The sequence below is a fragment of the Staurois parvus genome, unplaced genomic scaffold (assembly GCF_062004578.1).
Source record: "Staurois parvus isolate SC_StPar_1 unplaced genomic scaffold, SC_StPar_1.0 ptg000598l, whole genome shotgun sequence".
Taxonomy (NCBI): Eukaryota; Metazoa; Chordata; class Amphibia; order Anura; family Ranidae; genus Staurois; species Staurois parvus.
Window position 1 is genome coordinate 1,128,480 of NW_028318394.1, and position 23,157 is coordinate 1,151,636.

The following is a 23,157-nucleotide window of genomic DNA, read 5'->3' on the forward strand; positions in this document are numbered from 1 at the left end:
TTAAGATAAAACAGATATATTATTATGACAGGCCATTATAGTGAACTTGGTTATTCAAAATGAACTATGTGCAAGACCATCCCTCTACTTTAAATGAATGATCACTCATAGTGTTGAAAAAAAAACTGCATCTATAGCATGCTTTTAGGCATGAAAATTCTAAACCAAAAATGACATTTAGGGCTCGTTCACACTTGACTGTTTTACCAACGCTTGCCAAACACCGCTATAGCTTTTGGCTAGCATTGGTCCGGCGTTTGCGGAGCGTTTTTTAATGCTCGGCAAACGCTCTGCAAACGCCGCATGTGCAGTTTAGCAGCGGTTGCTAGGTGTTTGTCGAGCGTTAAAAACGCCCCACAAACGCCTATAATGAAGTTTAAATGGTGTTACCGCCCCGCAAACGTGTCGCAACCATACTGCAAACGACGGCCGGGCGTTTGCAGAGCGGCACCATTAACTAGAATAGGAGGCTTCAATGCCTCCTGACTCGACCAGTGGCGTCCGTTTTGCCGCGAGGCGACGCTAACGCTCCCGTTAGAACAGCACCATGTGCTGCAATGTGCAGAATTGTCCGAGGCGTTTGGGAAGCGGTAAAAACGCTTCCCAAACGCCTCTCTGCCGCCTGCACACAACCTGAGGTTATGACCTGGAATGCTAAATTCGATGAAGAACCCTGCCTGTAAACAATGCAAACATTAGGGAAACATTACAGAACTAGGTGAGAATTTTGGGAACTGCCTACAGTATACTGTTGCCTTGGTTGAAAGCAAGAGAAATGTTATAAGAACTTTATTAGTTTGAGAAAATCATTGCTGACTGCTGCAGCAGATTGTCATGCAGGGTGCAGGAAAGGTCCTGTTCAGGATTTACACATCTCTAAGGCTCCACTCATACATCTTTAGAGACCTCTAATCCTGGGTCCAGTTGGGGTTTTACACCTCTCCCTTTGTAATTTAGACTGGAACATGCGACCCTCTAGCCTGGGGAACAGCAAGTCATTTCTGTGAGAGCTGAAAGGTGGATGAAAAGATTTTAAACTGTGTATGTGGAGGATGACAAGCAATAGTCAGGACTCATTTTGTGCAGTTAGTGCTGGGTCATTGCTACAATTTTGTTTTCAGAGTTTTTTATTACTCTTTCTGCACAGCATTATTAGGTAGCGCCAAAAAACACACCGTTTGTTGCTGTGTCACTGAACTGGTGTCTGTGCCTTAAGGCTGGATTCACACTATTGTGAAGATCGCATGTGATTCAGATAGGATCTGTTCAAATTACATGCCATTCCTTGCAGTGCGATTTGAACCCATTAATTTTTTATGAGCTCAATTTGCACCGCACCCGCACGAAGAACCGTTCCTTTTTTTTTGCTGCATTGGAATTATTACAATCGCACTGGATTTTGCAATCTGTTTTGGGGTGTTATTAATTTAACAATGCCATCGGTGGCAGTCGCATGAATAGAGTGAGATTTCAATGCGGTGCAAGAAATTCTCAGAATATATATGTGAATCGGCTCTAAAGTGTTCTCACCCCAGAGAGCATTTCACCTGCTATTTATCCCCAAGCTCATACTACATATTGAAAGCACAAGTTATTTTTATTACCTAACAATATTACTTGTTTAGTAATTACCTATCTATTTTTATCAGTTGTTACTGAATTGCTCTTTTAGGAGCTTTATGGCTATGTGGCACAAACGATAATCTCCGAATCAGGCATACTTTGTATTTTATGTAGCTGTACTAAAAAAGTAACAGTTAGGAAAAAGTAATGTAGGTCTTTATGGAATTATAGTGTTCTAAATTACAGGTATATTTTATTTTGTTTAGACAGAGTTAGAATACATATTTTGGTAGATGTAGATACTGAAACATATAGATCCTTATATTACCATGAAAATGCGGGGAGCTGTGAGTACACTGTCCCCAACCATTGTAATTTATCTAGTTTTTATTTCCAGACATTTTTCCTTAAAGATAGCTATTTGCAGTTGATTATAGCTATTTTCTTTGATAATCTCCTAGTGAAAAGTCTTTCCAAAAAAGAATGTTTTGATGTCACTATTTGACAAAACAGTACTTTCCAAAGTGTAAAAACAGAAACAAAACACAAATGATAAGTTAAAAAACCTCCTCCGTTACAAGCAGAAAACTACATTTTAAATGTTACATAAAATGTATGCACTCATATGTCTACAAAGGTTAAGTGAATTATATTAGTGTGGATACATTTAAAATTGGTTGAATAATGCCTGCTGCTTCTGGTGCCCAGGATGCAGTTTGTCAGTGCCCATTGTGCTGCCAGCAGTGCCCTAGATCCCAGCTCAAAGTGTGGGTGACTTCAGCATGCTTTATGCAGGCCATAGATGGGTCAAACATCGGCCGATTTTTTAAAAAAACAACAATCCGACAATACCACCAACGGTAATAAAAATCGTCCACCAAAATCATGAAGTTCACCCTATAACTTCTGTCTCTTGCAGGTCACGGCTCATGCGCAGATTTTTTTTCGGTAAAACGGTCGGCCGATTTGCCCATCATTGCCAGGAAAATCAGCCATTCGTCAAAATTGGCCGCAAATTTTCAAACATGACCGATAAAAAAACTGGGCAAAAAACCCGAAAAATGGCCGACCAATTAACCCACTAACAGTGTAAAAATCGCCCGATTTTTGACCTGTCTATGGCCAGCATTAGTGTTAGAACTGCCAAGTTTCAGTGATAGACTGGGTCCAGCATTATGCTCAAATGCTGAGTCCTCAGCTTCTGGGCTTGTTTTCCTTAGCTGGCTTACAAGTATCGATTGCTGCACAGGTGCTTAATGTGGCTGGACAAATCATTGTGGACAATAATTTCACTTTTAATTTAATTTTGACTTCTTTAGTTTTAATTCCTATGATCTTTGGTTATCTGGTATCTATTATGTGGAAGAACAGGGAAAGTCCACTTACAGTATTACATCAGGCTCCTTCCAAATACAAACTGCTGCACGGTACCTGTAAAAAACACCAGTGGGATAAAGTAAGAAAATAAAAAAAAAACTTTATTTTGTATAGCGCCCTCAAAGGTAGCTTTTTCAAAGTACTTTACAAAGAAAACACAAGAAATACACAGGATCAATTTAAAGGAAAAAAGGGACAATTACTGTACATGAAAGCATGTCTAAACAAAAAAAGTTTTAAAATTTTATTTGAATGAGTTTAGGGAAGATGACTCTCTGATGTTCTTTCAAAGTGAATTTCAAAGTTTTGGGGCATAGCAGGAGAAGGCTCTGTTCCCCATCGAGTGTAGGTGATTAAGGGGGGCACACAGAAGACTAGAATTTGAGGAGTGGAGGTTAAGAGAGGAAAAGTAAGTTGATAAAAGTTCAGAAAGATAATGGGGTGGCAAGCCATTAAGAGCCTTATAGGTGAGAAAGAGGATCTTAAAGTCTGTGCAAAATCTGATGATAGGTAGACAGTGCAAGGACTCCAGGTTAGGGATAATATGATTACTTGTACCAGACCTAGTCAGGATTCTGGCTGCAGAATTTTGTACATATTGAGGTTGATTAATTATGGATTTAGGTACACCAGCGAGTAGAGCATTACAGTAGTCAAGTCGGGAGAACACAAATGTATGGATCTGCTTTTCATCTACAGTAGCATGGCCTTACAATATTGATGGGGGTGCCAATAAGCATGATTTCAGTCTTGTCACAGTTTAACTTTAGGAACTGTGTGCAAATCCACGTTTTTATATCACAAAAACAATTAGGAAAGTAGCAGCCAAAGTATAATCAGGTTTAGTGTGGATGTATATCAGAGCGTCGTCAGCATAGAAGAGATAATTGAGCCAATGTGAATTAAGCAGTTGGCCAAGTAGAAACATGTAAATGCTAAAAAGTAAGGGACCCAAGATTGTACCCCCGAGGAACACCATACTTGACTGGACCAACAGCAGTCTGGAATCTTCCAAGAGAGATACTTTGAAAGCGATTGGTGACCTAATCAATTTCAGAGCCAATTCTAAGACTCCAAATATGGTTTCAAGGTGAAAGAGTAAATGATTGTGGTCTACAGTATCAGAGGCAGATCTAAGATCCAGTAGAATAAGAATAGTTAGTGAGCCAGAATCAGAAGCTAACAGAAGGTCATTAGTGGTAATAAGGTCCTGAGAATGCTGACCATGTCAAATTTCAGTGATTGGAGTGTATTCTTGTGGCTGGAGAAACTTTTTATGAAATTTGAGAGATGCAGCATTGCCAGCATATAAACAAAAGTATTGTGATGTCACCATCTCCAGTGGAGAAGCTAGGAGTACGGTAAATATGTTTTCTAACTTTTTTCCACGGTGTGTTTTTTACAGGTATCAGCAAAAGTAACTCTTTTATCTGTGGTCCCATTTCAGGCAAGTGTTGTGCAAGAGGATCCTAAAATGAGAGTCCATCTTCTTGTTGGTGATTCGATTGTAAGATGTGTTTCTTTAGAAAATCATGTGGAAGTGTCAAAGGATGTTAGATGTTTACTTGGTGCTACTGTTAGAAGAGATAAAAGTCATATTTTAAAAATTGTCAAAAAAGCTAGGGAAGAGTGCAATGTTGATGTTGTTGTGCACCTTGACACAAATGATTTGTCCTAGAATTATGTGTTCTATACAGAAGGCACTTGTTAGGGTGTACTGTTACATTTTTGAAGGTCTTACCTGTGCATAATGGACAACAAGAGAAAGTACTTCATATAGCAGAGTTCAATGTTTGGTTAAAGAATTGGTGCAAAGCTGAGGTTTTGGTTAGTCATCAGGTGGTCTGGCATTGAGCTGTGCAAAAGAAATGGTCTGCATCCCTCACAGAAGGGCGCTGAGCTTCTTAGTATGGAATTGAGGAGTTTTTTGGACATGCATTTAAACTGAGAAATGGGGGAAGAAATGTAATGGTTGGGGAGCATTTCTGTCCCCAGCAGGTTGAAACAAATGTGAAAGTTTGTGTTTCTAAGGACTGAGCTGATGGGGTGGTCACTTCAGTTAAAGTTTCTGATGGTAAAAATAAAGCAGTAGATAGCAGTGTTTCTCATGGTATGTGCACTAATACTCATAGTTTATGTTTCAATATTTTTTTTTAATTTTCAGAGATAAACAAGCAAATGAGATACGGTTCATTCATACAATATTGCAATAGACGATATATATGTTTTTGTTATTATTCCACCCACTGGTAGGTGTAGGTCTTATTTAGCAATATCATCAGAGGTATTCGTATGTGTATGATGAACCTTGGTGAGAAGTTTGGGGTGCTAGGGAGGCGGGTATTGGTGGAGGGGTGGGGGAGGAGAGGATTGGGGGAGGAAGGATATAACTAGGTAATTGAGGATATACCAGTCTTGGTTTGGGAGGTAATTTTAACTGTTAAAGTGTCATCAAGGTTGTACAAAACATTTTGGGTGATTTAGCCATTGGGTCCATTGCTAATTAAATTTGTGATAGGAAGAAATGTTAATTGCGGATACTTTTTCCATTTCACATTGGGTGTTAAGGTCTGTAATTAATACTCATAGTTTAGACAACAAGCTTGGTGAGCTGACAGCTCTTATGACTAGGGAAATCTTGGACCTTGTCGCAGCTACAGAAATTTGGTTCAAGGATTCAAATGACTGGGAAATATCTATATCAGGCTATACACTATACAAATAAAGACAGAGTAGGGAAGAGGGGGAGTGGAGTTGCCATATATGTGAAAAATAGCATAAGGCTACCATTAATTAAAAAAAATGAAATACTCGAAACTCTCTGGGTCTGCCTTCCAACCAGAGAGGGATCTTCCCTTAGAATTGGTGTAATATACAGACCCCCAGGACAGACTGAAGATTATGATAACTTGCTGATTGATGACATAACTCAAAAAGGCAAAGATGGGGGAGGTTTTGATTATGGGTGACTTCAAAATGCCTGACATTAACTGGGGTTCTCAAACTGCTATTACAAGCAGGAGCAGGGATGTAACGGAAGCACTGAATGGGCTTTCTCTAAAACAGTTAGTAATAAGTTCAACCTGAGGTGATCATACTCAAGACCTAGTACTGACAAATGGGGATCAACTGTCTAATGTTGAGGTAGGAGAAAATTTGGGCCCTAGTGACCACTAATGTCTTTGGTTCGATATTAAAATAAACTGAAATATCATATATAAAAACAAAAGTTTTAGATTTCAAAAAGATGAATTTTGATGAAATGGGTGAATTTCTAAAAAATTACTTGAAAGGTTGGAGTAAAACGACAGGAGTAAGTAATCAGTGGACCCTGTTAAAGTCTACCATCCTGGAGGTAACTATATTATATGTCAAACAGGTTAGTAAGAATAAACGGAAGAAAAACACAATATGGTTCACTAAAGAAGTAAGTAGGATAGTAAAGGAAAAAAAATCAGCACATAGGAGATTCAAGGAAACAGGAGGTGTAGCTGACAGAGTATAAGAATAGACAAAAGGAGGCCAAACACATTATCAGCAATACTGGATGTGTAAAATATCAGCGAGTGCTTGTAATAATAAAAGCAGCTGTACACTAAAAGGAAGCCATAAAATCTTCAGATAAGATATGCGTAAAAATTGTGCAGCGCTATAAATCAAATGATATAAATAATATTCAATAAAATGCAGACAGTTCTCTTAAAAGTTCATAAAGGAAAAAAAATATAAATATATTAAAAAATGTATGTATATTAAAAGTTGCGACCCAAGGTGACACTGTTAATCCTGGTATTATGTTATTTAACAGTCCATGTGACCAGCAAAAAAATAGTTATGCGCACTCAAAGATACGCATAGATAATGCGCAGTATATAAATCAATGAAGATCTGCCTGGAATCCCTCTTAAGGGTGGTACTGGAGAGAACAGCCCAGGGTGGATGGATAACATCAAGGTGGCACTGTGCCTGGAGGTCCCCTTTGGGTTGGATTCAGCGAGCCCCCTCCCACCTGGTGACCATTTCTATATCCAGATGGGGTTTGCATCCATATCCTTAAAGGGGACCTCCAGGCACAGCTCCACGTTGATGTTATACATCCACCCTGGGCTGTTCTCTCTAGTACCACCCTTAAGAGGGATTCCGGGCAGATCTTCATTGATTTATATACTGCGCATTATTTATGCGTATCTGGTGAGAGCGCATTTTAACTATTTGTTCGCTGCTCACTTGGACTGTTTAATAACATAATACCAGGATTAACAGTGTCACCCTGGGTCGCAACTTTTAATATGTATATATATATATATATATATATATATATATATATATATACACTTTTTTATATATTTATATTTTTTTTCCTTTATGGACTTTTAATAGAACTGTCTGCATTTTATTGAATATTATTTATATCATTTGATTTATAGCGCTGCACAATTTTTACGCATACATTATCAGCAATGCCAAAGCACAGAAAGAAGAGGAAATTGCTAAATCTATTAAGAGAGGATATAAAACATTTTTTAGCTACATTAGAGACAGAATGAAAAAATACAATGGGATCACTAAAATGAATACTGGGCACAACACTTTTGTTGAGGGAGACCTGGATGTAGCAAACCACTTAAACAATTACTTTTGTTCAGTCTTCTCTGAAATAAATTATACTAACAGTAATAAGTTGAGAAATCATATTGGTTCTAATAATGATGGATCTTTTTTAGGATTTCCGGAGACAGAGGTAGCAGAGGAACTGGCTCGGTTAAAGATTAATAAAGCAATGGACCCTGATGGTATTCATCCCAGAGTACTAAGAGAACTTTGAGGTATAGTTGTTGAAACATTAGCTGATCTTTTTAATCAATCTCTTCTAAGAGAAGTTCCGCATGATGGCGGACAGCTGATGTTGTACCTATCCACAAGAAGGACAACAAGGTAGAAGTTTGCAATTACAGGCCAATGAGTTTAATATCAGCTCTAGTCAGGTTAATTGAATCACTCCTGAAAAAAAATGATCGTTGATCATTTAAAAACACACAACTTGCTGGATCCAAAGCAGCATGGCTTTACTGAGGGCAGATCATGTCAGATTAATCTGATTGGATTTTTTTTATTATATTACCAATGTTTGGGTCCAGGGTGGAGCTGTGGACATAGCATATCTTGATACAGTTCCTCAAAATGATCTAATACAAAAGTTGTACAAGCTAGGACTTAGCCCTTGGGTAGTTCCATGGATATGCAGCTGGCTAAAGAATAGATACCAGAGTGTAGTTGTAAATGGGGTTCATGCGGCAAAGGGACCAGTCACTAGTGGTGTACCACAAGGCTCTGTACTAGGTTCTGTTTTATTTAATCTATATGTAATTGCTATAACTAAATGTTTGTTGGGTAAGGTATGTCTTTTTGTTGATGACACAAAGGTGTGCAATATGGTTGATATCCCTAGAGGTGTTTATAACATGGAACATGATTTGGCATTGCTGGAAGATTGGTCAAAAATGTGCAAATGCAGTTCAATGTTTCTGAATGTAAAATAATGCACCTAGGGAAAAAGAATACTTTGAGAGAGTACATTGAGGGTACATTGTTGACCAGCACTTCAGAGAAAAAGGACTTGGGGTACTTATTTCGGATGATTGCAAAATGAGCAAACAGTGTGGCCAGGCAGTGGGGAAAGCAAATAGAACTCTAGGATGCATCACTAGAGGGGTCACGAGCAGGAGGAAGAAGGTCCTGATTCCCCAAGGGACCCCCTAGAGAAGGGAAAGGGGAGACATGACTGAAACCTTTAAATACATCAAGGGGGTGAATAAGGTTCAGGAGGGCAGTATGTTCAAAATGAAACCAAAATCAAGAACACGGGGACATGACCTTAAACTAACTGGAGGAAAGTTAAAAACTAATCTCAGAAAGTACTATTCTACTGAAAGAGTAATTGATGTTTGGAATAAACTTCCAGCAGAGGTAGTGAGTAAATCAATAGTAAATAACTTCAAACATGCATGGGGCAAGCATAGGTCTATATTCAGAAAACCACAGGTCTCTGCAGATGGTGTGAATGAGCCCTTAATGTTTTCCTTCTCATTGCACCTATATTCTAATTTGCATTCTTTATATTTGATGCTGGGCACCTTAACCACTTGCCAATCGCACATAGCTGGATGACGGTTTCACTGTCCTACAGACACAACTGATCACATGATGTGGTAAAAGGCCAATCACAGCAGCCTTTTACCAAGTGATCAGCTGTGTCCAGTGACACAGCAGATTACCAGTAAATGCAGTTGCCGGTTATCGGCTGCACTTTCCCCACGCTGTCACAGTATAAGGAAAGTACTGTCGATAACCGGCATTTGTCAGAAGACGGATCAGCACCGATCCTCACCGATCATCAGGGCACTGATGATCAGTGCCAGCAGTGCCACACCAGAAGTGCCACCCACCTGTGCCCAGTATTGCCGCCCACAATTGCCAGCAGTGCCACCCACCTGTGCCCACCAGTGCCACCCACCTGTGCTGAGCAGTGCCTAGTAGTGTGACCCACCAGTGCCCATCAGTGCCGCCCATCAGTGCCGCCCAGCAGTACCACCAATCAGTGCCCAGCAGTGCCGCCAGTCAGTGCCATCTGTCAGTGCTACCCATCAGTGCCGCCAGTTAGTGCCACCCATCAGTGCCCATCATTGATGCATATCAGTGCAGCAGCATCAGTGCCACCTCATCAGTGCCCAGCAGTGCCGCCAGTCAGTGCCATCAGTCAGTTCTACTCATCAGTGCAGCCTATCAGTGCTGCCTATCAGTGCCCATCAGTGCTGCCTATCAGTGCCCATCAGTGCTGCCTATCAGTGCCCATCAGTGTTGCCTTTCTGTGCCACCTCATCAGTGTCTCCTATCAGAGCCCATCAGTGCTGCCTATCAGTGCAGCCCCATCAACGCACATCAGTGAAGGAGAAAAATTACCTGTTTGCAAAATTTTATAATAGAAACAAAGAAAAACTTTTAAAAAAATTTTTACTCTTTTTTTTGTTTATAGCACAAAAAATAAAACACCCAGTGACGATTAAATACCACCAAAAGAAAGCTCTATTTGTGTGAAAACAAATGATAAAAATTTAATATGAGTACAGTGTTGCATGACCGCGCAAATGTCATTCAAAGAGCACTGAAAGCTGAAAATTGGCCTGGGCAGGAAGGAGGTATAAGTGCCCCATAGGCAAGTGGTTAATACAGCTCATTTCCCTCCTGGGTGACTAGCTTTATGTTAAAGCTTTGTGTCACTTTTTTTGTCCATGCCAAGATGGTCTGATCAGCTGCTGTGCTGGCACAGGTGAGAGGTCATGGCCTTTATCCTTGGATTGTGCTCAGGCATGTTTCCTGACATTGCATTTGATTGAGTATTGCCTCCTATTATTTACCTGCTTTTGCTATTTTACTGCTTCCTGAAACCCAAGCAGCTAAGTTCCCCAAAGCATTCTTGCCCCTCTGCTCCTCTCTAAGGCCCCATGTACCTGGGACACTTCTGAACGATGGAAACTGACTGCTGGAAAACGTAGGTTAAAAAACGTCTGTTTAGCCGCTTTGCATAATGCGTTTATGCACGTTTGCGTTTTGAAGCGTTTTTTAACCACTTGGCTACAGGGCACTTATACCCCCTTCCTGCCCAGGCCAATTTTCAGCTTTCAGTGCTGTTGCACTTTGAATGACAATTCCGCGGACATGCAACACTGTATCCATATGAAATTTTTATCATTTTTTTAATCACCTTTGGGTTTTTTATTTTTTGCTAAACAAACCAAAAACAACTGAAATTTTTGAAAAAAAAAGTTTTTTTCTTAGTTTTTGTTATAAAATTTTGTAAACAAGTGATTTTTCTCCTTCACTGATGTGCGTTAATGAGGCTGCAGTGATGGGCACTGATAGGCTGCACTGATGGGCACTGATAAGTAGCAAGGATGGGCACTGATGAGGAGGCACTAGTAGGTGGCACTACTACTGCATTGACAGGCATCACTGATGGTCACTGAAAGGCAGCACTCATATATGGCACTGATAGGCGGCACTGACTGGCACTGATAGGCGGCACTGATAGGCGGCACTGATTGGCAGTACTGATAGTAGCCAATGTCACCTGCCAGTGCCCATCAGTGCCTCATCAATGCCACATATCAGTGCCTACTAGTGCACATCAATGCCACATAACAGTGCCCATCTGAGCTGCCTTTCAGTGTCACCTATCAGTGCCAGTCAGTGCCACCTATCAATGCCAGTCACTGCCACCTATCAGTGCTGCCAATCAGTGCCACCTATCAGTGCCCATCAGTGCTGCCTATCAGTGCCGCCTATTAGTGCCAGTCAGTGCTGCCTATTAGTGCCACCTATCAGTGCTGCCTATCAGTGCCATATATGAGTGCTGCCTTTCAGTGCCCATCAGTGATGCCTGTTAATGCCCATCAGTGCCACCAACCAGTGCCCCCTCATCAGTGCCCATCAGTGCCACCTATCAGTGTCCATCAGTGCAGCCTATCAGTGCCCATCACTGCAGCATCATTTGCGCTCATCAGTGAAGTAGAAAAATCACTTATTTACAAAATTTATAACAAAAACTAAGAAAAAAATTGTTTTTTTTTCAAAAGTTTCAGTGGTGTTTGGTTTGTTTAAGAAAAACCCAGAGGTGATTAATTACCATCAATAGAAATCTCTATCTGTCACAAAAAAATGCTAAAAATGTCATATGGGTACAGTGTTGCATGACCGCGCAATTGTCATTCAAAGTGCAACGGCGCTGAAAGCTGGAAATTGGCCTGGGCAGGAAGGGGATTTAAGTGCCCTGTAGGCTAGTGGTTAAGTGAATACATACTGTAGTTATATAGTTAGTCATGATTAAAATAAAAGCCAAAGAAAAACATCCTCCGTATACACAATCATATACCCACAGTTAATGTTAAGGGTTATACACAATCATATACCCACAGTTAATAAGGAGGAAAACACACAAAAAAATCATGATTCAAATTTGCTCCATCAGGGGAAAAAAAATAATTCCTGACCTTCCAGGAGTCAATCAGATAATCCTTGGATCAACTTCTCCTAGTACTACTACTAGTGAGTCTATTCCACATTTTCTCAGCTCTTAGGGCTTGTCCACACCATACGTGCATGGAAACTGATGTTCAGATTTCACTTGCAGAGACATCAGTTTACTTCGGTTTTCATGCATGCTGCAATGAGCTTTTTTATACGTTTTCAGATTCCTGCGCAGAAAAAAATCTGCACATGATACTGTGGTATGAACAGGGCACATAGAGAACAATTGATTTTGTTGTATCCTGGCAGAACACATGCAGAAAATCTGACGTCTCTGGACCATGGTGTGAAACAACCCTTACTGTGGTTGAGAGAAGAAAGAAGCACAAATTAGGACATAACTGTAACATCTGTAGCAACTAGAGATGCACCAAAATTTCTGTGGCAAAAACGTTTCAGCTGAAAATCCCCTTATCGACCTTTGGCCAATATGTAAATAGGCATCAAAAATAACCTCTCCCCCACCACCCCTCGCCACACGCCGCAACCCATTAGTTCTCAGCCTTACCTGAGAACCCATCTAACTATCCCAGTAATGGGCATAGAGATCAGTGAAGGAAAGATGGCCTCCAATCATTTCTATGCCCTTGGAAGACCAATAAAATAAAGAATGGTGCCGCGCCCTTAAATTGAACATGTGTTTGGATAAAATGAAATAAGAGTGATTAATTACCTAAATTCAGTTGCATAAATTACTCTGATATAAATCAATTTTCCAATTCATTAAATTGCATAATGATAAAGCATAGATATATCACAAACAAAAAAATAAATAAATAAATATTATGAATTGGTATTTAAATAAATATAAATGTCCAATACATATGAAAGTTCAATCAATTGTGAAATCCCATCATATTGAGACTTACTCAGTGTACTATAGTGTACTATTCACATAATCCCGGATAGTCTATAAATAAAACTGCTGAAAAACGCAAGAGATTACTCTGATGTGTTCCTCTGTGGAAAGCAAGCTGGATGGTTCGCCTCTTTACTCCTGGTCATGCTGCTATGGATGGATCCAGGGTAGGGTCCTCCCTCCAACAGGCTCTATGTGCTTTCTCCCTATTACTCCACGTATGTGCCAGAAAGAAAAGAGAGAGGAATATTGCCTTATCCTTAGTATAAAATATATTTATTTGTGCCAATTTTGCACTTACAAAAATTAAAATCATGCAGCGCTTTTAGTATAATGTGATGTGTCCAGCCTGAGCGGCGTACGGACACACACTGCCTGTACTCGCCGTTCCAAGGAGTCGGGTACGTGGTGACGTTAGTGCCCCTCCCCACTGATGGACACTGACGTCACCACGTACCCGACTCCTTGGAACGGCGAGTACACCTTTTGGATGAATTAGAGTGGAGACTGTGAGCCAGGCCTTCTCATCCGACATCAGTGACTGACAAATGCACTTCTGGAAGAATGGTCAAACATTCCCATAAACATATTCCTAAACCTTGTGGATAGCCTTCTCAGAAGAATTGAAGCTGTTATAGTTGCAAAGGGTGGGCCAACTCATTATTGAACCCTATGGACTAAGAGTGGGATGCCATTAAAGCTCATGTGCATGTAAGCAGGTGTCCCAATACTTTTGACAATATAGTGTATATCACTGTCAATCTCCACTGTGCAGCACTGTGGAAAATATCACTCTAAATAAAAAGTCAATTTCATAAATTAATAAAAAAATAAATGGTCTTACATGTAAAACAATTAATTACATGTGCTCAGTTACTGATTCCAAATAAAATGCCCTCAATTTTCTGTGCATTTTTAATAACAAATTAATAGATAAATAATGTTCATACAGCAGGATTAGGTCCTCCTTAAAGTGCTCTAAGTGCTGTGTCTTCACTCTACACATGAAAACTGTGCTCAATGCGTGCACTGTTTCCTCCTCAAAAGGAATAAAACATATTGGGGCAAGGCCTTACGGTGGGAGTGAGCAAGTTGTCCAAGCCAGCAAAGGGAACTCTTTTATGGACAGTGAGGTAGAGTGATGGTTTAGCCTACATTTATCTGCAGTGCAAACAGGGGAGAGGATTATTGACATGCACTTTTATCCCTCTGTCTATGTAAATAGTTCTGTTAACCACCGCTGTGCATATACTGCTGCAAGGCAGCCCCTGTGCACAGGATCACGTATAAAAATGTGATTCGCACGAGCGCTCCCCATCCCCGACCCACGGGTGTCACAATTCAATCCCCGGGGGATCAATCATTCAGTTTCAGCCAGTGATGTCTGGCCGAAGTCGGATGATCAGTCCCTGTCCTAGGATATGAGGTAAAGCTTCTCTGCTTGGGCACATTCCATCCCAGAGAGAGAAGAAGACACAGTAAACATGAGTAAACGGCACACATTTACAGTTAGAACACACCTAGGTCACATTTAACCTCCTGATCGCCCCCCCCAGTTAACCCCTTCACTGCCTTGTCACCAGTGTCATTATCAGGGGCGGACTGACAACTCAAAAAAGCCTATGAAAAAGGTACCAGGGGCATCTTTTACATTATTACATTATATAGTGTACAGATTTTTTACTAATCACTGTATTAGTGTCGCTGGCGGCTTCCGATAGCGTTAGCGCCCATCCCAGATAGCGCCAGTTTGCCTGCTAGTACACCAGTAATCCCATTTAACCCCTTGATCGCCCCCCCCCCCATTTAACCCCTATACTGCCCTGTCACCAGTGTCATTATTTACAGTGTACAGATTTTTTACTGATCACTGTATTCGTGTCGCTTGCGACTTCCGATAGGGTTAGCGTAAGTTAGCGTCCCTCCCAGATAGCGTCAGATTGCCGCTAGTACACCAGTACTCACATTTAACCCCTTGATTGCCAGGAACACGCTCACTTGCACACTAAATCTCCATTGCTAGCATAGTGTTGGAATGGATCAATGTCTTTGATCAGATCAGCACTATACCAGCGTTCCCATTAGTATAGCGCTCCCAAAAACACAGCGTTAGCAGGATCAACCCCGAAACCTGCCAGCACCTGCGATTAGCACCTACATTTACCACCCCCTCTTCTCCCCCTGCAAGTGCAGTGTCAGTAGATCACTGTCACTTGATACATTACACACAAAACCGCAGTGTTCACAGAATCAGGCCTGATCTCTGTTAGCACTTATCGTAAAATTTTTTGTAGCGGTTCAAGCAGTCTCTCACAGCCAGGCGTTCCTTTTCCCGTGAGTCTCACTAGGTACCTGTAAATTTAGTGACCAAAATATCCAACCAAAGATACACTAGTGAAGATGTTACAAACGCATGATGATGCTCATATGCAGCAGAGTGCCAGTACTAGTGCCGTTTACCTTTTGGTGAACTGGCGAGCACCAGCAGCCTAGTACGTCCTGGTCTTTTTCATACCAGCACTGCAGTATCACTTGGTGACGTGGGGAATCCCATAAGAGCAGTACGAGCTGCTGTGGTGGCAAGCACAAGTAGTATCCAATGGCCACCAAGAATTCACACATAGGCCCGTAGAGTCCATAGTATCCTTCCGGAGGTGCTTGCAAATCCCGATTGGCAGCCCACAAATTCTGCAGCACCCGTACTTCCTCCATTCATTGCCCAACCTGGAATTCAGGTGGAAACAGCAAATTTAAATACTCCATTTGATTTTATGGAGCTGTTTTTCACAGAAGATCTGTATGCATTGATTGTGGATCAAAGCAATTTATATGCACAACAGTTCATCGCCGCCAACCCAAATTCAAACCTTGCCAGACCATTCGCATGGAAACCCATTACTGTTTCCGAATTTAAAGTTTTTTTGGGCCTAACCCTCAACATGGGCATTACTAAAAAAAAGTCAATTACGGTTTGTATTGGTCCACAGACCCAATTCCTCATATGCCCATGTTCTCTGCCCCCATGGCCAGGACTAGATATGAAAATATAATGCATTTTATGCATTTCAGCGACAACACACTCAGTCGTTCTTGGGGTGACCCTGAATTTGACCGGCTCCACAAAATTCGGCCCCTCGTAAGTCCCCTTAACCAGAAATTTGCAGATGTCTATACTCCCCAGCAAAACAGCTGCACTGATGAGTCCCTCATTCATTTTTCTGACTGCCTTGCATTTAAACAGTTTATCCCCAGCAAGCGTGCCACATATGGGGTCAAGGTGTATAAGACCTGTGTGTGAGGGCAGCAGGCTACACATATAAGTTTTGGATCTGAGGGAAAAGATAGTCATGTGGAGCCCCCTGGATGCCCACACTACATGGGTAGCAGTGACAAGTTAGTTTGGGACTTGGTGTCACCCTTTTTCCATATGGGGTACCACTTATACGTGGACAATTTTTATTCAAGCGTGCCACTATTTAGACATTTGTACAATTGTGGAATTGGTGCATGTGGCACTGTGCGATCTAATCGCCGGGGCTTCCCCCAATGGCTTGTAAATACCCATCTTAGAAAGGAGGAAAAAGCCTGCTTGAGAAATGAGGAATTGCTTGCAGTGAAGTGGAAGGACAAACGGGATGTTTTCATCCTGTCTTCCATTCACGCAGATACGACCATCTAAATTACCACAGCAGCTGGTGTTGTTGAGAAGCCCCTCTGTGTCCACGATTATAACCTTAACGTGGGAGGGGTGGACTTCAACGACCAGATGATGAGGCCGTACTTAGTTTCCCAAAAAGCCAGACGCTGGTACAAAAAGTGTCTGTTTATTTATTTCAATTGGCTATATATAGTGCTTTTGTTCTTTACAAAGCAACTAGACATAGTGGATCCTTCCTAAAATTCCTGGAAGAGATCATCATGGCCCTTTTGTATCCAGAAGGTGCTGTGGCCCAAATCCCCAACCCAGATGCAGTTAGCTGGCTGCATGGGAGGCATTTTCCCAATGCCATTCCTTGTACCCCAACTCAGAGGAGCCCCCAAACAATATGTCATGTTTGTAGCAGACATGTAATTAGGTGTGACAGCTGCTTTTTTTTGTCCCTCTTGTCCTGGCCAACCTGGCCTCTGCATCAAGGACTGCTTCTGTCACTACCATACACTAGTGGAGTATTAGTATAGGGTACAGCATGGCACAGTTCAGGGTACATACATACACAGGGTCTCAAAAGGTGTTGGGTAGTCAGGAAACTGGCTATGACATTTGGAGAGACCCTACAATCTGTTTTAAAAAGTTAAAGTTTAAAAAAAAAAGTAAAAAAAAATTAAAAAATAAAAAGTTCAAATTTCCAAAAAAATAAAAAATTGTAAAAAACAAAAATAGTTGTAGTTTTTTTTTTTGTTGTCGTTGTTACTGTTCTATTTTTACTGTTTTATTGTTAACCATTGCTGTTTTCTTTGCAGGAATGTCATTCAATTGCAGCGTCGACTTGTTTATTCTGACAGCAACAGGGTCTTGCTCTCAGAATAGACATAAGTAGGTGTGTGCAGTGCTGTCGGATTCGATTTTTCATCCGCAGTTAAAAAAAGAACATATATACCGAAGTATGGGGGCCTGGGGTGGCCAGTGGGTGGATGGCCCCTATGCTTCGACATATATATTTTATAATATTTGTTGGCACATTTCATGTGTGCCCACCATTAGAAGCGGGTGGATGCAGGGAGATATTCTAATGGTGGGCATACCACCACACACTTTTTTCTAGCAGAGATATTTCAATAAAAAGTTTTATCATTGAGTTACTGTTTTATTGTTAACCATTGCTGTTTTCTTTGCAGGAATGTCATTCAACTGCAGTGCCCACTTGTTTATTCTGACAGCAACAGGATCTTGCTCTCAGAATAGACATAAGTAGGTGTGTGCAGTGCTGTCAGATTAGATTTTTCATCCACAGTTAAAAAAGAGCATATATGCCGAAGCATGGGGGCCTGGGGTGGCCAGTGGGTGGATGGCCCCTATGCTTTGGCATATATATTTTATATTTGTTGGCACATTTCATGTGTGCCCACAGTTAGAAGTGGGTGGATGCAGGGAGGTATTCTAATGGTGGGCATACCACACACAATTTCTGGCAGAGATTTCATCTCTTTTTTAAAAAAAAAAGGACATAGCATATATACCCAACAAGGACCAGCGACGTACTGGTACATCACTGGACTTTGAGTGGTTATACAAGGATTATGCTTGCAGCTGCAGGAATAATCCTGGTATCCTTTTTTTAAGCCGGCGATTGGCTTTCATGTAAAAGCAATCCTAGTGGCTATTTAGCTGCAGGATTGCTTTTACAAGCAGCAGCAGAAGATGCCCCCCCTCCCCCACTGCCTTCCACGGCCTTCTTGGGCAGTCCCGTGCCATCGGGGGAACCTGAGAATGCAGCCGATGTTTCTGCCAGCTGCCCATAGAGCTGATTGGAGACCAGAATGGTGCCAATCATCTCTATAGTCTAAGAAATTGAAAGCTACGAGCATTTCATCACTTCAGTTTCGCAGGATATAAACAGCGCCATTTGTAAATTGGGAAAGCATCTGATTACACCAATCTTGGTTTGATTAGATAATGTAAGGGCAGAGGACGTCTGATATATCCCAGATTTCTCAAAAAAGAATATATGACAATGCCCATTGAAGTTACAGGGGATATTTGAATTCCCTGTGTTAGCATTAAAAGTGATAAAAAAAAAAATTTAAAGGGACAGTGTACAAATAATAAAAAAAAATCAAAATAACAAAAAAAAGTATTCTCACCCCTCACGTGCGCACACCTGCTTGCGCAAGAGTTGATCCTGTGCCAGTATGTAAACAGCAGTTGCACCATGCATATGAGGTATCGCTGTGAATGCCAGCTCAAGGGCAGTAATTTTAGCACTAGACCTCCTCTGTAAATCTAAAATAGTAGCTTGTAAAGGCTTTTAAAGCGTTGCCTATGGATATTAAAAATGTCTGCAGTTTGTCGCCATTGCACGGGGCATGCGCAGTTTTAAAGCATGTCACGGATGCCATGGGCATATATTAATCCCCAGAATACATTCTGCTACTTTTCCTGAGTATGGGGGTACCACATGTGTGAGACTTTTTGGGAGCCTAGCCACATACAGGAGCCTGAAACCCAATGACCACTTTGAAAGCTTGAAGGTGCGTAACTTCCTCATTTCACTTCCTCACTACCTATCACAGTTTTGGAGGCCCTGAAATGCCAGGATAACACCTAACCCCCCCCCCCCAAATGACCACTTTGGAAAGTAGACACCCCAAGGAATTTGATAAAAAGCTTTGTGAGTATTTTGCAGATCTCATTTGTTGCCACAAGTTTTTGGAAAATGAAGAAAGAAAACAAAAAGATATTTTTTCTTTTCTTTTTTTTATATTTCAAAACCTTGTGAAAAAAAATGGGATCTGCAAAATACTCACCATGCCTTTTTTTAAATTCCTTGGGGTTTCTACTTTCTAAAAAGTGGTCATTGGGGGGGGGAGGGGGGGGGGTTGGTGCTATCCTGGCATTTCAGGGCCTCCGAAACTATGATAAGGTAGTGAGGAAGTGAAATGAGGAAGTTACTCACTTGCAGACTTTCAATGTGGTCATTGGATTTCAGGCTCCTGTATGTGGCTAGGCTCCCAAAAAAATGTGGTATCCCCATACTCAGTAGAAGTAGCAGAATGTATTTTGGGGTGTAATGCCACATATACCCATGGCTTGTGTGAGAAATATATCATTTAAGTGACACCTTTGTTTAAAAAAAAAATGTTTTGTCATTTTCAAAAACGTGTGGAAAAAAATAAATCTTCCACGGACTCAATATGCCTCTCAGCAGATGGCTTAGGGTGTCTACTTTCCAAAAAGGGGTCATTTGGGGATGTTTGTACTACCCTGGTATTTTAGCACCTCAAGAAATGTGATAGGCAGTCAGAAAGTAAAAGCTGTGTAAATTCCTTTATCTATACCATAGTTCGTAGACTCTATAAGTTTCACACAAAGCAATCAATATACACTTATTGGGATTTTTTTTACAAAAGACATGGAGCAGAATACATTTTGTCCTAAATGTATGACTAAGTTTTAGTTTATTATATATTTTTTATAATAAAAAGGTAAGGCACTTTAATAAGGACATAATACTACTGAATAAACTTTATTTCTATGTTATAAAAATTGCACAGCATATTGCACAGTTTTATTTGAAATCAGTAACTGAGAATTTGTCATAACAAACTGTTTCACATTTTTCTGAATTAATTACCGTATTTTTCGCTCCATAAGACATACCTGACTATAAGACGCACCTAGGTTTTAGAGGCAGAAAACAGGAAAAAAAATATTCTAAACCAATGGACTGCAGACATAGTACAGGAGATGACCAGAGACTGCGGACACAGTACAGGAGATGACCAGAGACTGCGGACATAGTACAGGAGATGACCAGAGACTGCAGACACAGTACAGGAGATGGTCAGACTGCGGACAAAGTACAGGAGATGATCAGAGACTGCGGACATAGTAAAGGAGATGACCAGAGACTGCGGACAGTACAGATGACCAGAAACTGTGGACAGTACAGGAGATGACCAGAGACTGCGGACGGTACAGGAGATGACTGCTGACCTTTGGGGAGGGGGTGGGAGCGGGTACCTGAATTTGACAGATACCCGCTCTTACTTCCGCAGAGTTGTTCTTTGGTTAGTGTCCGCTCTGCAGTGGGACCTTACCTGTTCCTCTATCCAGTAGTGCGCTGTCTTCCCGGCTTCTGTAGTGTGGGCGTTTGGCTTGACAGCCAGGTGCCCAGTGCGCATGAGCGAGAAGCGCTGCACTTTGTGATTGGTCCGGCGGCTTCTGGGACCTGGCATGTGTCCCAGGTGCTGCCTTACCATTCACAAAGCGCACCGCCTCTCGTGCATGCGCACTGGGCACCCGGCTGTCAAGCCGAGCGCCCACACTACAGAAGCCGGGAAGACAGCGCGGCGCTGGATAGAGGAACAGGTAAGGTCCCGCTGCAGAGCTGAGCGGCCGGCCCTGTATTCTGACACGGCGGCGGTAGAAATACCGGACCGGCCGCTCCATATTCGCTCCATAAGACTCACTGACATTTCCCCCCTTTTTTTGGGGGGGAATAAGTGCGTCTTATGGAGCAAAAAATACGGTAATGAAATTGACTTTTCATTTAATGTGATGTTTTACACAGCGCTGCACAATGGAGATTGATATAGATATTTATTAAAGTGTTACTAAACCCAGGACCCTGCATTTACTATATCTGGTCTCCCACAGTACACAGAACATGGAAATGCAATTATTTTAGCAAACATAATTGCTAAATACATTTTCTCATTTCAGTTAGAGCAATATTGAGACTTTTATCAGTGTCCAGCAGAACACTGGTTAAAACTTGTAGGAGGAGTTTTCATTCTCCTCTGATTGACCTAAATGGCAGCATAACCCCTGGCCCTCTGTCTGGACAGTGCTGATTGCCCATGTACATTCTCCCAAGAAAAAAAAATGCAATACACACCAAACTGAGCATGTGCATCTTGCCCCTAAGGCTCTGTTCTATCAGCAGATGGATTGGGGACGGTAAAAGAAGGAGAGTATCAGAGAAGACAGGATCAAACATTCTTTTTACACAATGCGAAGGATTAACCTCCTAGATTGCACAGGGAGTATAACAAGCATGCTTTACTGCATATACAGACTGATTTTAGTGTTGTGGGTTTAGCAACAGTTTAAGTTTTAGTAGAGTTTAAGTGTAATAGTTTGGGTTTTATACAGCAGCTGTGATAGAGATTATTTGTTTAACAGTTTTTGTGGTTGCAATACACTAAGAGCGTGGCGCAGGATCAGAATTGCAAGTGTATAGTTTTATAATATTGTTGCCTTTAGGTACAATGAATATCTCCTAAACATGCACCATTTAGGAGTTATGCACAAATTCTGCTTCCAGTGATGTCACTGGCGCATGCACATGGCACTGTGAACTGAGGGCCCACTTAATGTGCTGCCTATCCATTCAAACGGTTGGAGTCAGTGAATCCGCAGGGGATAGAAGCCTAATCAGCAGTGACAGCCTGCTGCTGGGGGGATCCCTTTTACAGGCAAGCATGCCATAATTTTTTTAGTATGATAAAAGCTCTTATTTGGAGCAAACTTGTATCAAAAAATATATTTTTATATTCACAGCAGATACCGCACTGTCAATCATGGGGTATGCTCTGGGGGAAAATAGCAGACACTGTCTCTGTAAGTTCACGTACCCAGGGGAGCTCAGTCCACTGCTCCTTTGCTTTATTCACAGACACAGTTCAAAAGTATTTTCATTCTTCCCTTTCTACAAGCCTTCATGTCAGAACTGGATCTCTACACAGTACTCATACCACACTCCATCTTTCTAGTGTGCTCAAATCATTTAACTTCAATCAGAAAATCACATTTTTAATCCACAAACGCAGTATCTCCTTTGCTGCTTGTACCTCTTTTTCATGCTCAATAATAGTGTACAGGGACTTAACATTGATGGTGACTATATACCAATCTTCTAGCCACTCTATCTCTTTTAAACAATTAAGAGCATCTCACACATTTTAAGTGTGGCATATGCTTTATATTGTGGAATTTTATTGTGTATGTATGTTGACATGAATAACTGAGATTGTAGCATTGGTCAACAGAAGGATTGTAACTATTGCAATTAATAAAATGGGTACACAAGTTCCTTCTGACTCTGGGTGCAATAGAATTCCATTTACACAGGTTCACTGTCTCCTCTCTGATACTGTCAAAACATGTTAAAAGACATTCCTATAATCCAACAAATCCTTTTCTATCACCCAATCTTGTAGCCTCTGTAAAAAATTCAAAATGATAAGGAAAACATATACAAACAAAACAGAACTCACAGTGCTAACCTCATATATGCAATCACTCCTACGTGTAAAGAATTTGTATATATGTAAAAAAAAAAAAAAAAATCTACATATGACCATAAAAATTATAGTGCATATAAATAAAGGCACGCCAACATGCTAAAAAAACAGTAAATAAAACTCTTTAATTGTATAAATATAAAGTGCAATAGCAACCAGGGCAGCATGAAAATCAGTAACATCAGTGCAATAATATATGCAAATGTCCTCCAATCATAAGTGTGCATCAACGTGCATTGTTATAAACATCTCTGGTCATAATATATGCAATGAAGGTAAACATCCACCACTGCATACCTATAGAAGAA